The following is a 24,067-nucleotide window of genomic DNA, read 5'->3' as shown; positions in this document are numbered from 1 at the left end:
CTCCAATCTCCCTGAAGCAGCTCCTTGCCTCAGGGAAATTGAAGTGCTCTTTCGCGTGCATGCGCGCTGGACCCGACTCTCCCTCCTCCCCCCCGCCCATATAGGTAGCGCTGCCGCTTGTGATCCACACTGGGTGGGCCTTAATTGGCCCGTGTGAGTGAAATCGCGACCGCCCTCACCTGCTCCCGCCGAACCCGTCCGACCAATGTAAAATCCTGACCAAGCATTATTCCTGGAACCAGTCCAATGTGATTCTTAGCTTCCAAAAGTTTATTTCCATACTTTTCCTTTTTCCAGCCTGGTAACTTTTACCCACAAACTGTGTGTCCTTCAGGGTGATAGCTTGTCCTGGAGGCTACCCCCCTCACTAAGGCTAGGTGAATTATCCCACCCTGTTGTAAATCCTCACAAATTTGGTCTTTTCAATCCAAACGTGGACTCCCTCCCATGTTCCTGCATGTGGAACCTAAGAGAGTTTTGGCCTCTCTCTCTCTCTCCTGAATTCTGATGGACTAGATGCATCTGTGAGTTTTAGGGATTTCTTAGAAACCCACCCCTCTCAAAGCCCATCTCCATGGCAACATGAAGCCCATGGGTCTTGTATCCAGGTTTAAATGCTGATTAGCTATTCTTTAGAGCCAAACTCTCATTTATCTTGGAACTAAGTGGACAGCTTAAAGCATAACTCTTTATAACCTGATATTCTCAACACCTTCCAGGGATTTTGGAAACTACCAGTCTAACCATTGTCTCCATGTGTACCTTGTACCTTCTTCCCAGCAAAACCATCTGGGCTCTTCTTTGACCTTTAACAGTCACACCACCCAGACCTGTTGTCAGACACACTCAAAACAGGTCACATGACCCACTTCCTTTTACCATAAATTAAAGACACAGTCCCAAAACATAACCATCTTATAAACCTCATATTTCTAACATGCAGGGGAAAGTAGCAAAGCAGCTCACAGACTCAATCTCTGAAATAAACACTGATCATTTTAGTAAACAGAAAAAGGCGAAACTGAAGCAAATGGAAGAAATGTTGGGTAGTTTTTCCAAACCTGCAGTTGTGGTGGAGGGAGATTGGTATTGTTCATCATGCCCTGGAAGTGTAGGGCTGTTTGAGTAGTGCTGCTGTAAGCACAGGTATTGGGATCTGCAGTTTATGGGGTTCCAACTGGCAATACGTGACAGGTAACTTCATAACACCTAATAGGGCGTTGGAAACAGATTCAATATTGGTTTTCAAAAGGGAATTGGATAAATATTTGAAGGGTAAAAACATTACAGGAATTTGGGGAAAGAGCAAGGGAGTGGGAGTAACTGGATTACTTTTCAAAAGAACTGGCACAGAATAGATGGCCACTTGGCCTCCTTTTGTGTTGTAGTATTCTATGATTCTATCTGTTGAAGGGTGCTGCGTATTGGAGACAATGGAGACCTCCAGCTATTGGAGACAGGAGGACTTGCAATATTGAAGACAATGAGGGTAACAGGTATTGGAGACAGTGAGGACCGGATTTTCAAGGAGGAGGCTTGAAGGTTGAGTCGGGAAACTTCCTGATCAGGCAGATTCATCTCCTTTAAAAGGGACCCCACTCACTTTATATTTATTCTGGGAGGCAAGGCGAGATGGAGCCAGGCTTGCTGCCTCCAGAGGCGAGCCCAAGGCGGCAATGGAGGGAGGAGGAATACCAAGCTGGCTGGCTAGAACACCTGCCTCTGTTTGCTAAGGCATTGGCCCAGTTTCAATGATGAAAGAGGCACAGTCAAAGACTGAAGGAGGGCATTATAAACATGCTATTAAAGAGAACTGACTAATGAGTGAAAGGGAGGAGTCAGTGTTTGTAAGTAAATGTAAGCATATTTTCCTTTGTGGAATAACTGGGTGTTACCTTCCCTTGCCTGAAAACAGTCTGTTATTTGTAGCAGCTTATAAGGTATTTTTGAGGATATCAGAGCTGTCAAAAATATAAATATTGTGCTGTCAGTCCCCAGAATTTTACTAACATTTATTTCAAGGCTTTTGAGACAGGTCATGCATGCAAGCATACTAACCTCTTCATTTCCATTCCCATCCCTCATTAAGAATGACTATAGAGGGGTGATTTTTATGGTACTGCACTACCACTGAACAGAATAAAAATATTCTGATTGATCTTTTATGTGTACTTTTTGAAAACAAATGCTCACAAAATTTTGCAAAGACATAGAATGTGAATTCAGCTGTGTAAACAGTTTAAGCTTCATTATTATAAAAATAAAAAACTGCGGATGCTGGAAATCCAAAACAAAAACAGAATTACCTGGAAAAACTCAGCAGGTCTGGCAGCATCGGCGGAGAAGAAAAGAGTTGACGTTTCGAGTCCTCATGACCCTTCGACAGAACTGATTGAATGTTAGAAGAGGGGTTTTCTAACATTCAATCAGTTCTGTCGAAGGGTCATGAGGACTCGAAACGTCAACTCTTTTCTTCTCCGCCGATGCTGCCAGACCTGCTGAGTTTTTCCAGGTAATTCTGTTTTTGTTTTCAGCTTCATTATTGTGGCTTAGGAAGTCCTTTTAACTCCTTGGTATGTACAATCCTAATCCTTACTTATTTGAAATGTATGTAAATTAATTTGGACCAAAGTGAACATCAACGACATCAGTTTAATCTTCTTTAGTGTTAGTAGGATGCAATATATTTTGTAAATAAATTCTTCAAATTCCAAAGAGAGACCACATTGCAACCTGATAACAAAGGTGCCTTGAACAGTTTAAGAATTCTTACCTGAATTTTTAAAAGCATGTACTCAAATAAGTGGGTATAAAGGTTCTGAATGCAAACAAATTCTTGATGATTGCACCAGATATTCCTAACGCTCTTTGTAACAAGTAAAATAATGTACACATGGGTGTTTGTGTGGATGCCAGAAATCATAATGCTCCACCTGAAAATAAAACATTATGATTGTGAAGGATCCTGGATTGTACAGTTTGTACAGCATACTCACCCAGCCAGAAGAACCAATTAGATTAGGGCTTAGGGCTTGAAGTAAATAGAGGTCAAAAATATTCATCATTTTAATCGTGCTACTGTACTGCAAGTGAAATTAGTGTTTTACAAAGGTGTCTTTACTTGAGATGATATTGGTCTTCCACTGTCTCTTTCAGTCTGGTTTGATTCATGGGTTCTTTAACTTGGCAAAATAATTAATCTTGCAAATGTACAAAACATTGATTACAGAGGATACATGCCCTCTGACAACTAAATGCATTAATAATCTTTTTACAATATCTGGTATTTTGCATATTTACAGAACTCTGTTCTACGTAAGTACTAACGTATACTAAGAAAATTCCAATGGGTTCCAAATCAGATAACTCCAGAAACTGGGCATGTGGATCGTGGTATGCAATTAACCCATGCCTATTCATTGTGCTGCAGGCAGAATATTCCATTGGTGCTACCTGCTGATTTCAATGATTCCTAAATGCAGCCATCATTACTTATACTGTTCATTGGCTGCACGTGTGAGCAAAAAGCCTAACTGTAGCAAATGAATTCTGCGGCAAGTAACTCAATGTCTGACTCCCCAAAGCAGCCCACCATTTACAAGGCACAAATCAGGAGTGTGTTGGAATACTCTCTACTTGCCTGGATGAGTGCAGCTCCATTAACACCGAAGAAGCTCAACACCATCCAGGACAAAGCAGCCTGCTTGATTGGCACCCCATCCACCATCTCCAACATCCACTCCCTCCGCCACTGACACACAGTGGCAGCAGTGTGTACCATATACAAGATGCAGTGCAACAACTTGACAAGGCTCCTTCGATAGCAACTTCCAAACCCATGATCTCTGCTACCAGCCAGCAGACGCAAGGGAACACCACCACCTGCAAGTTCCCCTCCAAGTCACATACCATCCTGACTTGGAAATATATCGCTATTCCTTCACTGTCATTGGGTCAAAAACCTGGAACTCCCTCCCCAAAAGCACAATGGGTGTACCTGCACCAGATGGAGTGCAGCAGTTCAAGAAGGTGGCTCACCACCACCTTCTCAAGGGCAATTAGTGATGGGCAATAAATACTGGCGTTCCCCGCAATGCTCAAATCCCATGAATGAAGAAAAGGAACTGCAGACTCAGCCACCAAGAGATGAGGCAGCATGTTGAGTGTTTGCTGAAAGGATTAGAAATCATCCTATCACACAGTCCGCCTTAACGGAAACACACAGATACAGTGTCACTCCCAGAGATTTTGTTTATTTAAACAATAATGCACGGGTTCAATAAGAAGCACAACTAGATCTGTCCTAGAGTCTTCAAGTGTGTCAGTTGGCCAAGTTGATGATCACCCAAAATCTGTTGAATCTTTGGGTGTCTGCTTTCCATTTGACTAACATCTGTCTGTCCCAGCCAACTGCAGCACAGGACCTTGGCATTCTTAAGTTCTTATATTCTTTATGACCATACTTCCTTTATGATTTTCACAAGCACAACTCAATAATTGCTTCCTTCAAGCATACTTATACCAATTGTTGTTCATAGTTGGTTCCAAGTTTAGTGGGATTACCTCAGAATGCATGTTACTTCCTGTTGTCCTTGCTGAGGATTGGGAGCAGTTTAAAATTCAGAAAAGGAGGACCAAGGGATTGATTAAGAAGGGGAAAATAGATTAAGCTTGCGGGGAACATAAAAACTGACTGTAAAAGTTTCTAAAGGTATGTGAAGACAAAGGTAGGTCCCTTACAGTCAGAAACAGGGGAATTTATAATGGGGAACAAAGAAATGGCTGACCAACTAAATACATACTTTGGTTCTGTCTTCACAAAGGAGGACACAAATAACATACCAGAAATGTTGGGGAACACAGGGTTTAATGAGAGGGAGGAACTGAAAGAAATCAGTATTAGTAAGCAAATGGTCTTGGAGAAATTGATGGGATTGAAGGCTGATAAATTCCCAGGGCCTGATAATCCACATTCCAGAGTACTTAAGGAAGTGACCCTAGAAATAGTGGATACATTGGTGGTCATCTTCCGAGATTCTATAGACTCTGGAACAGTTCCTACAGATTGGAGGGTAGCTAATGTAACCCCACTATTTAAAAAGGGAGGTAGAGAGAAAATAGGGAATTATAGACCAGTCAGCCTGGCATCAGTAGTGGGGAAAATTCTAAAGTCCATTATAAAAGATTTAATAGCTGAGCAATTGGAAAACAGTGGCATAATTGGACAGGGTCAGCATGGATTTACGAAAGGGAAATCATGCTTGACAAATCTACTGGAATATTTTGAGGACGTAACTAGTAGAGTTGATGAGGGGGAACCAGTGGTTGTGGTTTATTTGGACTTTCAGAAGGCTTTTGACAAAGTCCCACATGAGATTGGTATGTAAAATTAAAGCGCATGGGATTGGGGATAGTGTATTGAGATGGATAGAAAACAGGTTGGCAGACAGGTTGGCAAAGAGTAGGAATAAATGGGTCTTTTTCCAAATGACAGGCAGTGACTAGTGGGGTACCGCAGGGATCGGTGCTGGGACCCCAACTATTCACAATATATATTAATGATTTAGATGAGGGAACTAAATGTAATATCTCCAAGTTTGCAGATGACACAAAGATGGGTGGGAGGGTGAGCTGTGAGGAGGATGCGGAGATGCTTCAGTGTGATTTTGACAAATGAGTGGGCAAATGCATGGCAGATGCAGTATAATGTGGATAAATGTGAGGTTATCCACTTTGGCAGCAAAAACAGGGGGAAGGCAAATTATTATCTGAATGACCATAAATTGAGAGAGGAGAATGTGCAACGAGACCTGGGTTTCCTCGTACACCACTCGCTGAAGGTAAGCATGCAGTGCAGCAGGTGGTAAAGAAGGTAAATGGTATATTGGCCTTCATAACGAGAAGATTCGAGTACAGGAGCAGGAATGTCTTGCTGCAATTATACAGGGCCTTGGTGAGAACACACTTAGAATATTGGGTGCAGTTTTGGTCTCCTTATCTGAGAAAGGATGTTCTTGCTATAGAGGAAGTGCAGCGAAGGTTTACCAGACTGATTCCTGGGTTGGGGGAACTGACATATGAGGAGAGATTGAGTCGATTAGGATTCCATTCGCTGGAGTTCAGAAGAATGAGGGGGGGATCTCATAGAAACCTATAAAATTCTAACAGGACTAGACAGGGTAGATGCAGGGAGGATGTTCCCGATGGTGGGGGTGTCCAGAACCAGGGGTCACAGTCTGAGGATACGGGGTAGGCCATTTACGACTGAGATGAGGAGAATTTCATTCACCAGAGAGTGGTGAGCCTGTGGAATTCATTATCACAGAAAGTAGTTGAGGTCAAAGCATTGTATGTTTTCAAGAAGGAGTTAGATATAGCTCTTGGGGCGAAAGGGATCAAAGGCTATGGGGAGAAAACGGGAGAAGGCTATTGAATTGAATGATCAGCCATGATCATGATGAATGGCAGAGCAGGCTTGAAGGGCCGAATGGCCTACTCCTGCTCCTATTTTCTATGTTTCTAAGTTTATGTAAGTCATTAATGAAATGGGACTAAATTTAGTGGTAAGGCCACAGGCCTCAGCAGTGGGACTGGAGGTACGTGGCGTTTCTGCTTGGTCTTACAATAGCTGGCCAGTTAACTCATACAATGTGCAGGGACCATTCATTGGAGGGCCTGAAGCAGGAAGTCATGCATCAAAGACGGCGTCAGCTAATGCTGTAGTCAGCGCTGGAGCCATATTTAAAGGGCTGCCTATCCTGTATTCACTGCTGCTTGAACAAAGGGGTCCTTCCATTGACATTGGTGACCACCGTTGAGAGCGACAGTCTTCACTGAGACTGTCACTCGGACATTTGAAAAATGTTCAGCCTTGGGTTGCACACCCTCTCCTGGGGCTATCCTCTTCCATGTGCAGGAAGCTGTTGGCGTGCTCCTCTGCAGCCTTCTTCAGTGTATCCACCCTGAGGCTGACCCTCTTCCTGGTCCTGAGGTTGCTGATGTGTCCCTGCCGCTACCTGGACATCTCTCCCTCTGAGCTACCCTTCCTCCTTAATGGGGGCCCTGAGGCCTGGATGAATGAGGCCAATGGGTAGGTGGCCTCTGTCTTATTTCTAAGTCTTCTATCCAGATAGCTTCCCCACCCTCCTAAAGCTGTCTCTGAGTCCTTTCCTCAGAGCAAGTCCCGAGGTCCCTATGTGATCCTGACAACAAGCCCCTCTGTCCTGGTACCTTATTCCTCTTCTGCTGATGTTTGGCAGTGCCCTCTGTTCAGCACCATTCTTGCCACCCCACATTGGGTCTCCTTATGGTTTCCTTCCTGCTTCATTTAGGACGTATTTTAAAACAGATCCCAGTTCTTAAAATGGGTAATGCCCTCTCAGAAGAGCAGGTTAAAATGGAAGTCATTGAGACATAGCAGGATGCTGATTGGTAAGTGTCCCGACTGATTTTACCTGCCCGCCCATCCTGATTTTGCTGGGCATGTAGGATTAAAATTATCCTTTTATCTGCCTCAGTCATCTCAATGTAAGATTTTATGATGTATTATGATGCATGGTCCATTGGTATAAGCAGTAACAAATTTTGGAGAGCAGGTTTAGGTCCAGCACTAGAACTGTCAGAAATTACTGTACATATGTTTTCAGTTAGAAATAAGAAACTGAAATGTGGGTCTCATCCTGCTTGATCAGCATTTAAAAGAAATTATCACTGTTTTCTCAACATGTTATTTATTTCACCTCCATTCGGTTCCGCAATCGATCACCTCAGAGCTGGCTATTTGAGCTAAATACAATAATTAAAAACTATCTCTCATCATCCCATGCTGCACTAAGGTCTTTTGCATAAACTGAATGGGTTTTGTACAACTTACCTAACGACAAATATAAAATGTCTTCCTTTGAGGTATTTGAATGCACATTGAAATAAATCCCTTTTACATAATAAAAAGATGCACTGTGCTGCAGGTAATTTAGATGTTTTGGATGCTTATTTTGACATGTGGTCACAGTGTTTCTACCTGGGAAGAAGTTTTCAAAACTCTGTGATGGAGAGAAAGATTTGCCCATGTGCTTTTTAAACAATTCATCCTTAGAAGTTTTTAATAACCGAAAGTGTAATATGATTAACTTTTGTGGCTGACCTCTTTAAAACTGCATTGCAAAGCAGTTTTCGTGAGTTCCATCTGTGTGAGTTCAGCAGATATGTGACAGGCAGCTGCAAGTGAGAGACATTTAATTTGCAGGTTATATGCCAGGCCTATTTGCCACTTTGGTATTATTGGAAATTCTCACCAATCTCTTTTGCATATGTGACTTTGGGATAAACCCTCTTGTGATATAAAAATGCAGAGCAAGCAGTTTAGCATCCTGTGAGTTACTGGCTTGGTACCATACCAAGTCTGCCAATTAAAAATGCATATTTGATTTTAAGAATTATTAGTGTAGTTCAGTATCAGGTTGGAACTGCATGTTGGCAGGGGAGGGTAGTGATTATAATGGCATGCTCTAGTGCACCTTGACGCCCAGTTTCAAAGCAACATTGATGAAAATCAGGGTAGAGGTCTATATTTTAATCTGTGATAATGTGTACTGGGCAAGTTGAGAAGAAAAACTTAAAAATGCAGGGACAGCTTTACTCTAAAAAAAAGTTGCTGTTTTTTCCTATTTCTCTTCCAGGGAAGACTATTCAGATTGAAAATAGCAATTATTTGAATGATGACTGTCTTGCAAGCATTGGATTTCATCAACCACAAAGCCTCAGACTTTATCGATGTAATGACAGAACAAAGTGCATTACTGACTCTGGATTAAGGAAGCTGTTCAGCCATTGCAAGGACTCACTTAAGGTACAAACAGATTTCCAATTCAGTTAAGCAATTTACTTCCTGATAAATAAGTATATATTTTCCTGCATAAGATCATAACATTATAAGAAATTGGAGCAGGAGTTGGCCATTCTGCCCTTCAAGCCCGCTCCTCTATTCAAAAAGATATGGGTGATCTGGTTGTGGCCTCAACTTCACTTCCCTTTTCTCCTTAACCTTTGACCCCCTTGTATATCAAAAATCTGTCTAGCTCAGCCTTAAATGTATTCAATAACCCAGCCTCCACTGCTCTCTGTGGAAGAGAATTCCAAAGCCTGAAAATCCCCTGAAAGAAGAAATTCCTCTTTTTCTCCATCTTAAATGGGAGACCCCTTATTTTTAACCTGTGCCCCCTGGTTCTTGATTCCCACATGAGGGGAAACTTCCTCTCAGCATCTACCATGTGAAGCACATTCAGAATCTGATATGTTTCAGTGAGACCACCTCTTATTCTTCTAAATTCCAATGAGTATATGCCCATCCTGCTCAACCTTTCCTCATAAGGTAACCCCTTCATCTCAAGAATCAGCCTAGCGATGTTTCTCTGAACTGCTTCCAGTGCAAATATATCCCTCCTTAAGTAAGGAGACCAAAACACAGTACTCTAGGTGTGGTCTCACCAATGCGATATACAGTTGTAGCAAGACTTCCCTACTTTTATACTCCATCTCCCTTGCAGTAAAGGTCAACATTCCATTTGCCTTCCTAATTACTGCTGTACCTGCATGCTAGCTTTTTGTGATTCATGTATAAGAGCACCCAGATTCCTCTCTACCACAGCATAATGCAGGCTCTCTCAATGTAAATAATATTTCTGCTTTTCTATTCTTCCTGTCAAAGTGGGCAACCTTACAATTTCGCACATCATATTCCACCTGCCAAATTTTTGCCCACTCACTTATTCATCCCTTTCAATATCTCTTTGCAAACTCTTTGTATCCTTCTCAGAATTTGCTTTCCTACCTATCTTTGTATCATTAGCAAATGTGGGTACAATACAGTCTGTCCCTTCATCCAAGTAATTGATATAGAGTGTAAATAATTGAGGCTGCCGCACTGATCCCTGTGGCGCTCCGCTCTTTAGTTTGCCAACCTGAAAATGATCAATTTATTCTGACACTGTTTCCTGTTGGTTAACCAATCCCCTATCCATGGTAACATATCACGCACCCCCCACCACCCCCCCCCCACCCACCCCAGCAACATGAGCTCTCACGTTGTGCAGTAACATTTTATGTGGCACCCTATTGAATGCCTTTTGGTATCTGTAGGCGTATAAGGAAGCCATTCTGCCCATCAAGCCTGTGTTTGCACTTTGAAAGAGCTATCCAATTAGTCCCACTGCTCTACTCTTTCCTGTTGGCTTTGCAGAACAGGTCACATGACCCCTTCATTTATCTTAAATTTAAACTTACAGTCCCAAAATATAATAATCTTGCAAACCACATAATTGTATCGTTTCATTATATCCAAAAACCTTTATGCATGGACTTTTAGTAATGTGAGAAATATTTTATTTGTTTCACCTCACCATGTGAACTCTGAAAGTGTATTCCTGCATTTCTCCAAGGCCAGCATACAGTGTCTTGCAGGGCTCCATTCTTGGTCCCTTTATTTTTTATGTGGCTCCCCTTCAGTGATATATTGGTCCAAAGTGTGGTATCAGCTTTCACACATAGGACAATCTCACCACCAATGAGCCCACACATTCACAACATTGCATCATGGATGCCCTAAGATTATTGTCTGCTCAGTGCCATCAAAAATCTGCTTTCACCCTGTTCATCTTTTTCATCTTCTGCTTGGTTCCTTCCTCTTCTGTTTATAAAGCATTTTGAGACATTCTTGCATTGGCAGGATATCACTTAAATGTAAATTGATGTTTTTGTTATATGTTTTTTATTCATTCATGGGATATGGGCTTCGCTGGCTAGACCAGCATTTATTGCCCATCCCTAGTTGCCCATGATGGTGAGCTGCCTTCTTGAACTGCTGCAGCCCATGTGGTGTTGATGTATTTAGAGTGTAATATTTTACTTTTGTAAGCTATTCCCTTTTATTTTAACCATGGGCTACCAATTCTTTACCCCATGTAGTTTTATGTTTGTGAGAGGAAGGAAACGATGATAAACAACTTTCTAGCATTGGAATACAATGACTAATTCCCTAATTATGGAGAGAATTAGATGTCACATCCTGCCAGATTCTGATAAGTTAAAAAAGTTAAAGTATACTCTGCAGGGAGTGTCATGTCTGGAAAGGGATGGGTATACAAAATCTAGCATGCGATTGCGTGCCTGATCTTAAAGTGAGGCAGAGTTTATTTTCCACTGCTGGGATAGTAAAGTGTCTGGAGCAGCAGCAAAGACAGAACCCTTCACTATGAGAGCCTGTACGTCTTGTTGGAGAAGATACTTGCAGCAAAATGCCCACCTTTGGGACTGAGTTAAACTCTCCAGCTAGAGTCCTATGTGACTCTAACCAAATACCTCTGCAATAATTTAACGGAGACACTAACTGATTTACTTTAAATCATTAAGAAGGAATCATGGATTAGTCACAGCATAGAAGGAGGCTAATAGGTGCAACATGCCTATGCTGGATCTCTGTAGGAGCAATTCACTTAAAGCCACTGCGCCATTTCACATTTTAAAACAGCAAGAGGAGAGCTGGGATTTTCACATTTTAAAACAACGAGAGGAGAGCTGGGATTTTCACAGTTTAAAACAACAAGAGGAGAGCCAGGATTTTCACATTTTAAAACAGCGAGAGGAGAGCTGGGATTTTCACAGTTTAAAACAGTGAGAGGAGAGCTGGGATTTTCACATTTTAAAACAGTGAGAGGAGAGCCGGGATTTTCACAGTTTAAAACAGCAAGAGGAGAACTGGAATTTTCACATTTTAAAACAGCGAGAGGAGAACTGGGATTTTCACATTTTAAAACAGCGAGAGGATGCCGGGATTTTCACATTTTAAAACAGTGAGAGGAGAACTGGGATTTTCACATTTTAAAACAGCGAGAGGAGAGCCGGGATTTTCACATTTTAAAACACCGAGAGGAGAACTGGGATTTTCACATTTTTAAACAGTGAGAGGAGAGCTGGGATTTTCACAGTTTAAAACAGCGAGAGGAGAGCCGGGATTTTCACATTTTAAAACACCGAAAGGCAGGCTGAGATTTTCACACTTTATAACAGCTAGAGGAGAGCCTAGGATTTTCACAGTTTAAAACAACGAGAGGAGAACCGGAATTTTCACAGTTTAAAACAGCGAGAGGAGAGCCGGGATTTTCACACTTTAAAACAGCGAGAGAAGAGCTGGGATTTTCAGTTTAAAACAGCGAGAGGAAAACTGGGATTTTTAAAGTTTAAAACGGCAAGAGGAATGCTGGGATTTTCACATTTTAAAACAGCTAGAGGAGAGCCGAGATTTTTACAGTATAAAACAGCGAGAGGAGAGCCGAGATTTTTACAGTATAAAACAGCGAGAGGAGAGCCGGGATTTTTACAGTTTAAAACAGCGAAAGGAGAGCCGAGATTTTTACAGTATAAAACAGCTAGAGGAGAGCTGGGATTTTTACAGTATAAAACAGCTAGAGGAGAGCCGGGATTTTTACAGTATAAAACAGTTAGAGGAGAGCCGGGATTTTTACAGTTTAAAACAGCTGGAGGAGAGCGGGGATTTTTACAGTATAAAACAGCTAGAGGAGAGCTGGGATTTTTACAGTTTAAAACAGCTGGAGGAGAGCGGGGATTTTTACAGTATAAAACAGCTAGAGGAGAGCCGAGATTTTTACAGTATAAAACAGCTAGAGGAGAGCCGGGATTTTTACAGTATAAAACAGTTAGAGGAGAGCCGGGATCTTTACAGTTTAAAACAGCTGGAGGAGAGCGGGGATTTTTACAGTATAAAACAGCTAGAGGAGAGCCGAGATTTTTACAGTATAAAACAGCGAGAGGAGAGCCGGGATTTTTACAGTTTAAAACTGCTGGAGGAGAGCCGGGAGCACACAGAGAGTAGACCAGCTTGAGAAGGAGAGTGGCAGCGGGAGATAAAAACTGGTGGTAGAGAGCCCCTTCAATCTGTTTCTACCTGTCAGGGCCAAAGTGTGATATCACAGGAAAACAGGTAAAGGATTGGTGGGTTTCTCTTCCGTGTCTCTTTTGATTGGCCAAGTGGTTTAAATCAGAGACATTATTATAGCTGAAGAGTACAGTTAAGAAATTCACTTTTAAAATATTCAACATCCAAATTAATTAAATAGAATAGAGATGGCTGGGCAGGTGATGTGTTGCAGCTGGTATGTGGGAGCTGGTGGACGCCGATGCATTTCATGGTGACCACATCTGCAGCAAGTGTTGACTGTTCGAGGAACTTTGACTCAGAGTTGGTGAGCTGGAGTCTGAGCTGTGGATACTGTGACACATCAGGGAGGGGGAGAGTTACCTGGACACTGTGTTTCAGGAGACAGTCACACCCCTTAGATTAATTACATCAAATTTGGTCCATGGTCAGGGATAGGAGGGTCTGACTTTGAGTGAGGCTGGTATGGGGATCCAGAATTTAGCTTTGGAAGATCCTCAGCTGGTGCCCTTGTCCAGTAGGTACGAGGCTCTTGCTCTGGTATATACGAGGGCACAGACTGCAGGGAGGATGAGTGAACTGACCACAGCACTGTGGTACAGAGCGCCATTCAAGTGGGGGGAGAAAAGAGAAATGTTGTATTAATAGTGGATAGCATAGTTAGGGGAAGAGATACTGTTCTCTGCAGCAAAGACAGAGAATCCCGAAGGCTGTGTTGCCTACCTGGTGCCAAGGTTAAGGACAACTCTTCTGGGCTGGAGAGGAACTTGGAGTGGGAGGGGAAGGATGCAGTTGTGGTCCACATAGGCACCAACGACATACATCGGGCTAGGAAAAAGGTTCTGCTGAGGGACTACAAGCAGCCCAGGGCTATATTAAAAAGCAGAAACACAAAGGTAATAATTTCCAGATTACTACCTGAGCCACAGGAAAATTGGCATAGGGTAAATAAGATTAGAGAGGTAAATGCATGGCTCAAAGATTGGTGTGGGAGAAATGGAATCCGATTCATGGGGTACTGGCACCAGTAGTCGGGAAGGAAGGAGCTGTTCCACTGGGACAGGCTTCATTTGAACCATTCTGGGACCAGTGTCCTGGCAAATTGTATAACTAGAATTGTAGATAGGACTTTAAACAAATTAGTAGGAGGGAGGGTTTGATTGAAGGGAAGTTTAAAAAATCAAAAAGAAACAAGAGAGCAGAGGTACAGGGTAGTGAAGAGGAAAACAATAATCAAAGTGTGATAGGAAGGGACAGAAAATATAAGCAGAAGAGTGCAGCAGAAATTAGAACCAGAATGAATAATAATGGTAAAAAGTCAAAGCTTAAAGCTCTTTATCTGAATGCATGTAGCATTTGTAACAAGATAGATGAGTTGACGGCAGAAATAGAAATAAATGGATATGACTTGATAGCTATTACAGAGACATGGTTGCAAAGTGACCAAGACTGGGAACTCAATATTCAAGGATATTTGATGTTCCAGAAAAATAAGCAAAAAGGAAAAAGAGGTGGGGTAGCTTTGTTAATAAAAGAAGGCATCAGTGCCACCAAAAACAGTAATTGCTGGAAAAATTCAGCAGGTCTAACAGCATCCATGGAGAGAAAGAGAGAGTTAACATTTCAAGTCCATATTACTCTTCTTCAGAGCTAAAGAGAAGTAAAAATGTGATGTAATTTTTACTGTTTAAGGGGAGTGGAACAGGTGAAGCTGGATAGAAGGCTAGCAATAGGTAAAGGCAAAGGAAAGATTGAAAAAGATGTCATGAACATAAAAGACAAAAGGGTGTTAATAGTAGTGGTACTGGCTAAAGGAGGTGCTGATGGTGGCATTAAGGTCACAAAGCAGAATGTGGTAATAGCAGGACAAGGGTAAGCACTCTGGAAAGAACAACATGAACAAATGGTGGATGGACCTAGTGGGGGTGGAGTGGGGGGAGGGGATGGTGGTGGGAAAAAAGATAGAAAATAGGATAATAGATGGGGAATAAAACAATTAATAAAAATGAAACCAAATAAAAATAAGTGGATAAAAAGTAAAAATTAAAAAATTAAAATTAAAATGAAAATAAATATTGAAAAAGGGTATAAAAAGGGGTGATGATGGAGGAGAGAGTTCATGGGTTGAAGTTGTTGAACTCAATGTTAAGTCCAGAAGGCTGTAAAGTGCCTAATCAGAAGATGAGGTGCTGTTCCTCCAGTTTGCATTGGACTTCATTGCAGCAGGCCAAGGGCAGACATGTGGGCATGAGAGCAGGATGGTGTATTGAAATGGCTAGTGACAGGAAGGTCTGGGTCATGCTTGCAGACAGACTGAAGGTGTTCTGCAAAGCGGTCACCCAGTCTGCGTTTGGTCTCCCCAGTGTAGATGAGACCGTATTGAGAGCAGCGAATGCATCAGACCAAATTGAAGGAGGTGCAAGTGAAGTGCTGCTTCACCTGAAAGGAGTGTTTGGGCCCTTGGATGGTGAGAAGGGATGAGGTAAAGGGGCAGGTGTTGCACCTTCTGCGATTTCATGGGAAGGTGCCGTGGGAAGGGGATGAAGTGTTGGGGGTGATGGAGGAGGGACCAGGGTGTTCCGAAAGAATGGTCCCTACGGAATGCCGACAGGGATGGTGAAGGAAAGATGTGTTTGGCGGTGGTATCATGTAGGAGTTGGCAGAAAAGTTGGAGGATGATCTTTTGAATGCGGAGGCTAGTGGGGTGAAAAGTGAGGACAAGGAGGACCCTATCATGGTTCTGGGAGGGAGAGGAAGGTGCGAGGGCAGAGGCGCAGGAGATGGGTCAGACACGGTTGAGGGCCCTGTCAACCACAGCGAGTGGGAAACCTCGGTTAAGAAAGAAGGAAGACATGCCAGAAGAACCATTTGAAAAGTGGCATCATCGGAATGCGACAGAAGCAAAGGAACTGAGAGAATGGGTTGGAGTCCTTACAGGAAGCAGGGTGTGAGGAGCTGTAGTCGAGGTAGCTTTGGGAGTCGGTGGGCTTGTAATGAATATTGGTAGACAGTCTATCACAAGAAATTGAGAGAGTGAGGTCAAGGAAAGGAAGGGTGGTGTTGGAGATGGACCATGTGAAGGTGATGGAGGGGTAGAAATTGGAAACAAACTTGAGATATTTTTCCAGGTCCAGAGGAGAACATGAAGCGGCACCGAAACAGTCATCGATGTACCAAAAAAAGAATTGTGGGGGGGGCCTGAGTAGGACTGGAATAAGGATTTTTCCACACACCCCACAAAGAGACAGGCATCACCGGGGCCCATGTGGGTACCCATAGTCACACCTTTTATTTCGACTAAGTGAGACAAGTTTAAGGAGAAATTCTTTAGTGCGAGAACAAGTTCAGCCAGATGGAGGAGAGTGGTGGTGGATGGGGATTGTTTGGGCCTCTGTTCAAGGAAGAAGCAGAGAGCCCTCAGACCATCCTGGTGGGGGATGGAGGTTAGAAGGATTGGATGTCCATGGCGGAGGAGGTGGTTAGGGCCAGAGAACTGGAAATTGTTGATATGACGTAGGACATCAGAGGAATTGCAGATGTAGGTGGGAAGAGACTGGACAAGGGGGAGAGAGAACGGAGTCAAGATAGGAAGAAATGAGTTCCACGGGGCAGGAACAGACTGATATAATTGGTCTACCAGGACTGTCCTGTTTGTGGATTTTGGGGAGGAGGTAGAAGCGGACTGTCTGAGGTTGGGAAACTATGAGGTTGGAAGCTGTGGAGGGAAGATCTCCAGAGGAGATGAGATCAGTGACAGTCCTGGAAACAATGGCTTGATGTTCGGTGGTGGGATCATGGTCCAGGGGGAGGTAGGAGGAAGTGTCTGTGAGTTGATGCTCAGCCTCTATGAGGTCGAGGTCAGTACTCCAGCCAACAACAGCATCACCCTTGATGGCAGGTTTGTTAACAAAGTCAGGGTTGGACCTGAGAGAACCAAGTGCTGCATGTTCAGAAGGAAACTGGTTAGAATGGGTGAAAGAAGCAGAGAAATTGAGATGGCCAATGTCACTCCAACAGTTCTTAATAAAAAGATCAAGAGCAGGTAAGAGGCCAGAGGGAGGGGTCCAGGTGGAGGGAGAATACTGGAAACTGATGAAAGGATCCATTGAATAGGGGAGGAAGTGAGCATGGAGATGAAGGCAGCGGAAGAAGAGCTCAGCACCATGCCAAGCCAGGAATTCATTGAGATGAGGGCATAGAAGTACAAAACTGAATCATTTGCTCGGTACTGAATGTTCAGCATCAGAGAGGGGAAGGTCAGAGGGTATGGTGAATACACGGCAAGTGCTGGGATTAGAAGGTGGGATGGGGTCAAAGGGAGAGGAAGGGGTGGAGGGTCCTGGATGGGCGTTGGTATCAATGAGTTATCAGGTATCAGTGCAGTGGTGAGTAGCGATATTGGTGCAATAAATCATAATGTGGGATCAGTTTGGGTGGAAATAAGGAATAGCAAGGGACAGAAGTCACGGTTGGGAGTTGTCCCCCGAAGTGTTGCCTCACTCTAGGACAAAGTATAAATCGGGAAATAATGGAAGCGTGTGAGAAGGGCGCTACAATTGTCATGGGTCATTTTAATCTGCATATTGACTGGATAATACGTGGGTACAGGCTATTTTAGATCTAGTAATGTGTAATGAGGTAGAATTAATAAGAGATCTCCTAGCTAAGAATCCTCTAGAGAGTAGCGATCACAGCACGGTAGAATTTCAAATTCAGTTTGAGGGCGAGCAACTGGGGTCTCAAACCAGTGTCCCGAACTTAAATAAGGGCAATTACAAAGGTATAAAGAAAGCATTGTCTACAGTGGCTGGGAAAATAGACTAAGGGGAAGGTCAGTGGATGAGCAGTGGCAGACATTTAAGCAGATATTTCATAACGCTCAGCAAAAATTTATCCTGGTCAAAAAGGACTCAATGAGAAGGATGATCCATCTGTGGTTAACAAAGGCGGTCAACGAGAGTATCCCATCAAAAAAAAAGGCATACAATGGGCGATAACTAGTGGTAGGCCAGAGGATTGGGAATTTTTTAGGAACCAGCAGCGTATGACTAAAAAGCTAATAAAGCAGGAGAAAATTGATTGTGAAAGTAAATTAACAAGAAATATAAAAAAAAACAGTAAGAGCTTCTACGGGTACATGAAAAGAAAGAAAGTGGCTAAAGTGAGCGTGGGACCCTTGGAGGATGCAACTGGAGAATTGATAATGGGGAACACGGAAATGGCAGTTAATTTAAACCAATATTTTGCATCGATCTTCACAGTGGAGGACACAATAAACACTCCAAAGATATCAGATAAGCAAGGACCTAATGGGTCCTCATAACAGTCTCTACCACAAGGGACAAAGTATTTAAGAAATGAATGGAACTAAAGGCAGACAAGTCGCCAAGACCTGCATCCAAGGGTTTTAAAGAAGTGGCTGCAAAGATAGTGGAGGTATCCGTCAAAATATTCCAGAACTCACTGAATTCTGGGAAGGTCCCAGCGGATTGGAAAACCACTAACGTGACATCCCTGTTCAAGAATGGAGGGAGACAAAAAGCAGGAAACTATAGGCCAGTCAACCTAACATCTGTCATTGGGAAAATGCTAGAGTCCATTATTAAGGAAGAAATAGCAGGACATTTAGATAAGCTTAACGCAATCAAACAGAGTCAACATGGTTTTATCAAAGGGAAATCATTTTTGACAAATTTGCTGGAGTCCTTTGAGGATATAACAAGCAGAGTTGATAAAGGGAAACCAGTAGATGTTGTATATTTGGATTTCCAGAAGGCAATGTGGTTGATTCTTAAATGCCCTCTGAACAAGGGCAATTAGAGATGGACGCTAAATGCTGGCCTAGACAGCGACACCCACATCCCATGAATGAATAAAAAGAAATTCAATAAGGTGCCACATAAAAGGTTATTGCACAAGATAGGAGCTCACGGTATGGGGGTAATATATTAGCATGGATTGAGGATTGTTTAACCCACAGAAGACAGAGAGTCAGGATTAATGAGTCTTTTTCGGGTTAGAAAGACTTAACTAGTGGAGTGCCAAAAGGATCAGTCCTAGGGCCTCAATTATTTACAATCTATATTAATGACTTGGGGGAGGGGGCAGAGTGTAATGTATCCAGATTTCCTGATGATACAAAAATAGGTGGGAGGGCATTTCTGATGAGGACATAAGGAATCTGCAAGGTGATATAGACAGGTTGAGTGAGTGGGCAAAAAACTTGGCAAATGGAGTTTAATGTAGGAAAGTGTGAGGTCATGCACTTTGGTAGGAAAAAATCAAAAGGCAAATTATTATTTAAATGGAGAGAGACTCCAAAAAGTGCAGCCCAGAGGGATCTGGGTGTTCTTGTGCATGAAACACAAAATGTTATCATGCAGGTGCAGCAAGCAATTAAAAAGGCAAATGGAATTTTGGCCTGTTTTGCGAGGGGGTTGGAGTTTAAAAATAGGGAAGTCTTGTTACAACTGTACGGGGTGTTGGAGAGGCCACACCTGGAGTACTGTGTAGAGTTTTGGTGGCCGTATTTAAGAAAGGATATACTGGCATTGGAGGCAGTTCAAAAGAGATTCACTAGGCTGATTCCTGGGATGAAGGGTTGACTTATCAAGAATGGTTAAACAGGTTAGGCCTTTATTCATTGGAGTTTAGAAAAATGAGGGGTGATCTTATTGACATATACAAAATACTGAAGAGGCTTGACAGGGTAGATGTTGAGCAGATGGTTCCACTAGTGGGGGAATCTCAAACTAGGGGACATAGGGCAGAATTTTGCGTCGGGCGGGCTCGGCGGGGGGTAGGTGGGAGGGGTCAGGAAGCCGACTGCCGCCTGCGATCAGGGTCGGCCTGCGATTTCACACTGGCGGGCCAATTAAGGCCTGCCAATCGTGAAATGCATGCTTCAGCACTTAGCGCTGCCTGTGTGGAGCGGGGGGTAGGAGGGCAAGAACGCAAGTTCGCGCATGTGTGCAGATGCACTCTGGAAAAGCTCCATGAGGCACAGGGCTGCCTCAGGGTGATGACGAAATGAAAAATTAAAAATAAAGATTTTTAAAATGTTACAAAACATGTCCCCTCATGTGACTCTCTTATAGGGGCAGGGACTTGTTATTAATGAAATGTTAACATTTTTATTTTATTTTTATTTGCTGTTAGAAACCCCATTCCGCCCGTGGATGAGGTTTCCAAAAAAATGCAAAGGCAGCTTGGTCTTTTCGCCTGCCCGCCAACTGTAAGGTTAAACGGGCAGCGAAAATTTCTTTCAAGCATAACTTTAATGGCTTTTAAAGGCCTTTCAATTGTCAGCTGGCGCGCTGCTGACTCCCGCGTGCACTTGCCCAATGAAATATCGCGCGAGTGCGCGATGACGTTGGGACGCTTGCCCAATGTCATTGCGCGTCATTTTACTCTCGTTCAGGTCGGGCGCTCACCCGGCCAAGGAGCTTTATATTCTGGCCATAGTTACAGAATAAGGGGACGCTCATTTAAAACTGTGATGTGAAGGAATTTCTTCTCTCAGAGGGTAGTGAATTTCTGAAATTCTCTGCTGTGGAGGCTAGATCACTGAAAGTATTTAAAGAGGAGGTAGATAGATTTTTGAAAAATTGGGGAGTTGAGGGGTATGAGGAGCTGGCATGAAAGAGGAGTTGAGCCCTGGGGCAGATCAGCCATGATCTTATTGAATGCCGGGGCAGACTTGAGGGGCTGAATGGCCTACTCCTGCTCCTATTTCTTATGTTCTTACGTTATGAACACTTATGACCTGCAAGATAAAATGTACTGCCAGTTGTCTTTGAGACTATTATCTGACAAGCAAAAGGTTAGTGTCACTTATGTTGTTATCAGCTTGGGTTCAGCCAGGGCCACTCGACTGCAGACCTCTTAGAGCCATAGTCCAAAGATGTACAAAAGATTTGAATTCCAGATGTTAGGTGTGTGTAACTGCTTTTGACATCAAGGTACTATTTGACTAAGTGTGACAAGGAACCCTAGCAAAATTGAAGTATATGGAAATCAAATGGAAAATCTCCACTGGTTGCAGTCATACCTAGCACAATGGAAGATACTTGTGGTTGTTGGAGCCCAATCATCTCAGTCCCAGGACATCATTGCATGAGTTCCTCAAGATGGTGTCCTAGGCCCAGCCATATTTAGCTTCATCAATGGCCTTGCTTCCATAATAAGGTCAGAGTGGGAATGTTCACTGATGATTGCACAGTGTTCAGTTCCATTCATAATTCTTCTGATACTGAAACAGTCCATGCCTGCATGCAGTAAGACCTGGACAACATCCAGGCTTGGACTGATGAGTGGCAAGTAACATTTATACCACACAAGTACTAGATAATGACCATCTCCAATAAAAGAGAATCTAACCATCTCCCTTTGATGTTCAATAGCATCATTATTGTTGAATTCCCCACCATCAAGGTCCTAGAGGTTACCATTGACCAGAAATTTAACTAAACCAGCCACATAAATAATGTAGCAATCAGAGCAGGACAGAGAACAGGAATTATGTGCTGAGTAACTCACCACTTGACTCTGTAAAGCCTACCCATCATTAACAAGTCAGGCCTTTGATGGAATACTCCCCACCTGCCTGGATAAGTGCAACTCTGAACACTCAGGAAGATCCACACCATCCAGGACAAAGCAACCAGCTTGATTGGCACCACATCGATCACCTTAAACAATCACTTCCTCCACCACTGTTGCACAGTGATAGTATCTACAAATTACAGCATGGCAACTTGTCAAAAATTCTTTGGTAGTATTTTCAAATCCAGGATCTGTACCACCTAGAAGAACAAGCAGTACATGGGAACACAACCAATTTTAAGTTCCACTCCAGCTCTCACACCATCCTGACTTTGAACTATGTCATCATTGCTCAATTGCCACTGGGTGAAAATCCTGGAACTCCATCCCTAACAGGATTGTGGGAATCCCTACAGTGGTCCTCATCTACAAATCACTCCATGACATTGCCCTGCCCTATCTCTGCATGCTTCTCCAGTCTTGCATCTTATTCAATTTCCTGCAGTTCTCTGGCATGCTCTGCATTTCCAGTTCCCCACCCCCATTTTGCTATTGGTAGCAGAGTTTTGACTCTATTGGCCCCAGTGTCAGTAATTCCCTCCCTAAACTCTGACACTTCTCTACTTTCGTCTCCCAGTCTTAAAGCTTTCAGAAAGGCTGTCTTTGACCGAGCTTTGGTCACTTCCCATTCGTCCCATTTAGTATCCATTCCATTGTCCCTTTGCACAGCATCTAAAACTGAATCTCTCTACATTAAAAGGGATTATAGAAACCCAAGTTGTTTTGGTTTAGTGGATTCTGTTCTAAATACCATGACCTGAATCTTCTGGTTGGCGTGTGGGGTGGGCTCCACTCACCGAGACCCGTGGTGACGTCGGCCGTCATTCTGATCCTCAGCTCAGTGGGCGTGCACCGGAGTCGGCTATGCACCCACCGAACTGTCAAAGGCCTATTAAGGTCATTAATTAACTAATTTAACTGATTCTCACAGCTGCCCGTCCAACCTTTTCATGAAGTGTTTATTAATTAAGTAACATTTTCATTCAAATTCATTGACATGTCCCAGCTCATGTGACACTGCCACGTGAGGGGACATATCTGAATAATTTTTTCTATTTTTTTAAAAAGTTTTCATAAAGAAAATAATCTCCCTGAGGTACGGAGCTGCCTCAGGGAGATTTCTGTGCTCTTTCACGCACATGCCCCGACTCTCCCTCCTCCCCCTGCCCACACAGGGAGTGCACAGCGCTTCCGGGTGCATGTCACACTGGCCGGGACTTAATTAGCCCGCCCATGTAAAATGGCGGCGCGCAGCCGATCGCAGGCACTCCATCCTGCCCTGCCTGCCTGATGGGGAGAAAATTCTCTCCCATTTGATGCCACATTGAGACAGTTAATCTGCTAGAAAGATGAACATCATTAGACCAACTGATCTTTTCTTATCCCTTGCTTGACCATTGGTCACAAGTCTAATTACAGTTCAAAATTGATAAAAATCTGGGAGAAGAGGGCTTATTCCCTGTTTATGACGAGGAGCAGTTAGTCATGGAATTTCAGTGAGTGGGGCCTAGGCAATTGAAGGCATGGCAAAGAGAGGGAGGATAGACAGTCAGACAGAGTTTGAGAAATGGAAAGCTCTGAAGGGCCTTGTAAGGTTAGAGGAGCTTACAGAGATTGGGATGAGTAAGGCTATGAAGGAATTTAAATACAAAGAGGAGACTTTTAAATTGAGAATGTTGGGGAACCGGGAGCCAAAGGAGGTCAACAAGGATAGAGGTAATGGGCATGAGGGACCTAGTCCTCACCAGGAGATCCTAGTCAGGAAACCAACTGTCACATACCTTGCTTCCATCTTGGTCTTCCCTCAAATACTATTGGTCTGAACTCATGCATGCTGCACAAGTAACAATTTTAAAGAGAGCTAAAAATGCAATTTTTTTTTGCCTTTCATCCATCCTTGTTTTGAGGGTTGGCTGCACTATGAACAATCCCTCTCCACTGTTCTCTGTTCTCTTCTGCCCTCACTGTCTGTCTCATAGAGAGGCCAGTCCATGTTTTGATATTATCCATCTATGCCATTTTGGATCTTTCTTGTGCATGTTTCCCAGGTGTTTTTCCTTGCATTACCTCTTTCTCCAAACACTCCCCTCTTGTTTGCATCATATGTCCAAAATATGTCCTTGATATTACCACCTCAAACAGATTCCTCTTAACACCAGCTTTCTTGAGCACCCACTCATTTGTCTGCTTGACTGTCCATGACACACGTAATATTCATCCGAGTCTTTTCATTTCAAATGCTCTTATCAAGTCTCGTCACTCTTCTTCATGGTCCAGCTTTCACAGCCATACATTGTCGCTGGCCACACAAGGATTTTCAGAAGATGAATTTTTGTTGTAATCAAGATGCTGTAGCTACTCCATACTCTTTTAAGCGAGTTCACAACACCATGACCTTTAAGTCTAGCCTGAATTTGCTTGACTCTGTATCTTCTGTGATGAGTGACCCAAGATAGTGGAAGGTATCAACCTGTTCAAGCTGAATTCTGTTAATCAGAATCTTGCAGGTCTTTC

This window comes from Carcharodon carcharias, chromosome 4 (genome assembly GCF_017639515.1).
Source record: "Carcharodon carcharias isolate sCarCar2 chromosome 4, sCarCar2.pri, whole genome shotgun sequence".
Classification (NCBI taxonomy): Eukaryota; Metazoa; Chordata; class Chondrichthyes; order Lamniformes; family Lamnidae; genus Carcharodon; species Carcharodon carcharias.
This window is presented reverse-complemented; position numbering follows the sequence as displayed.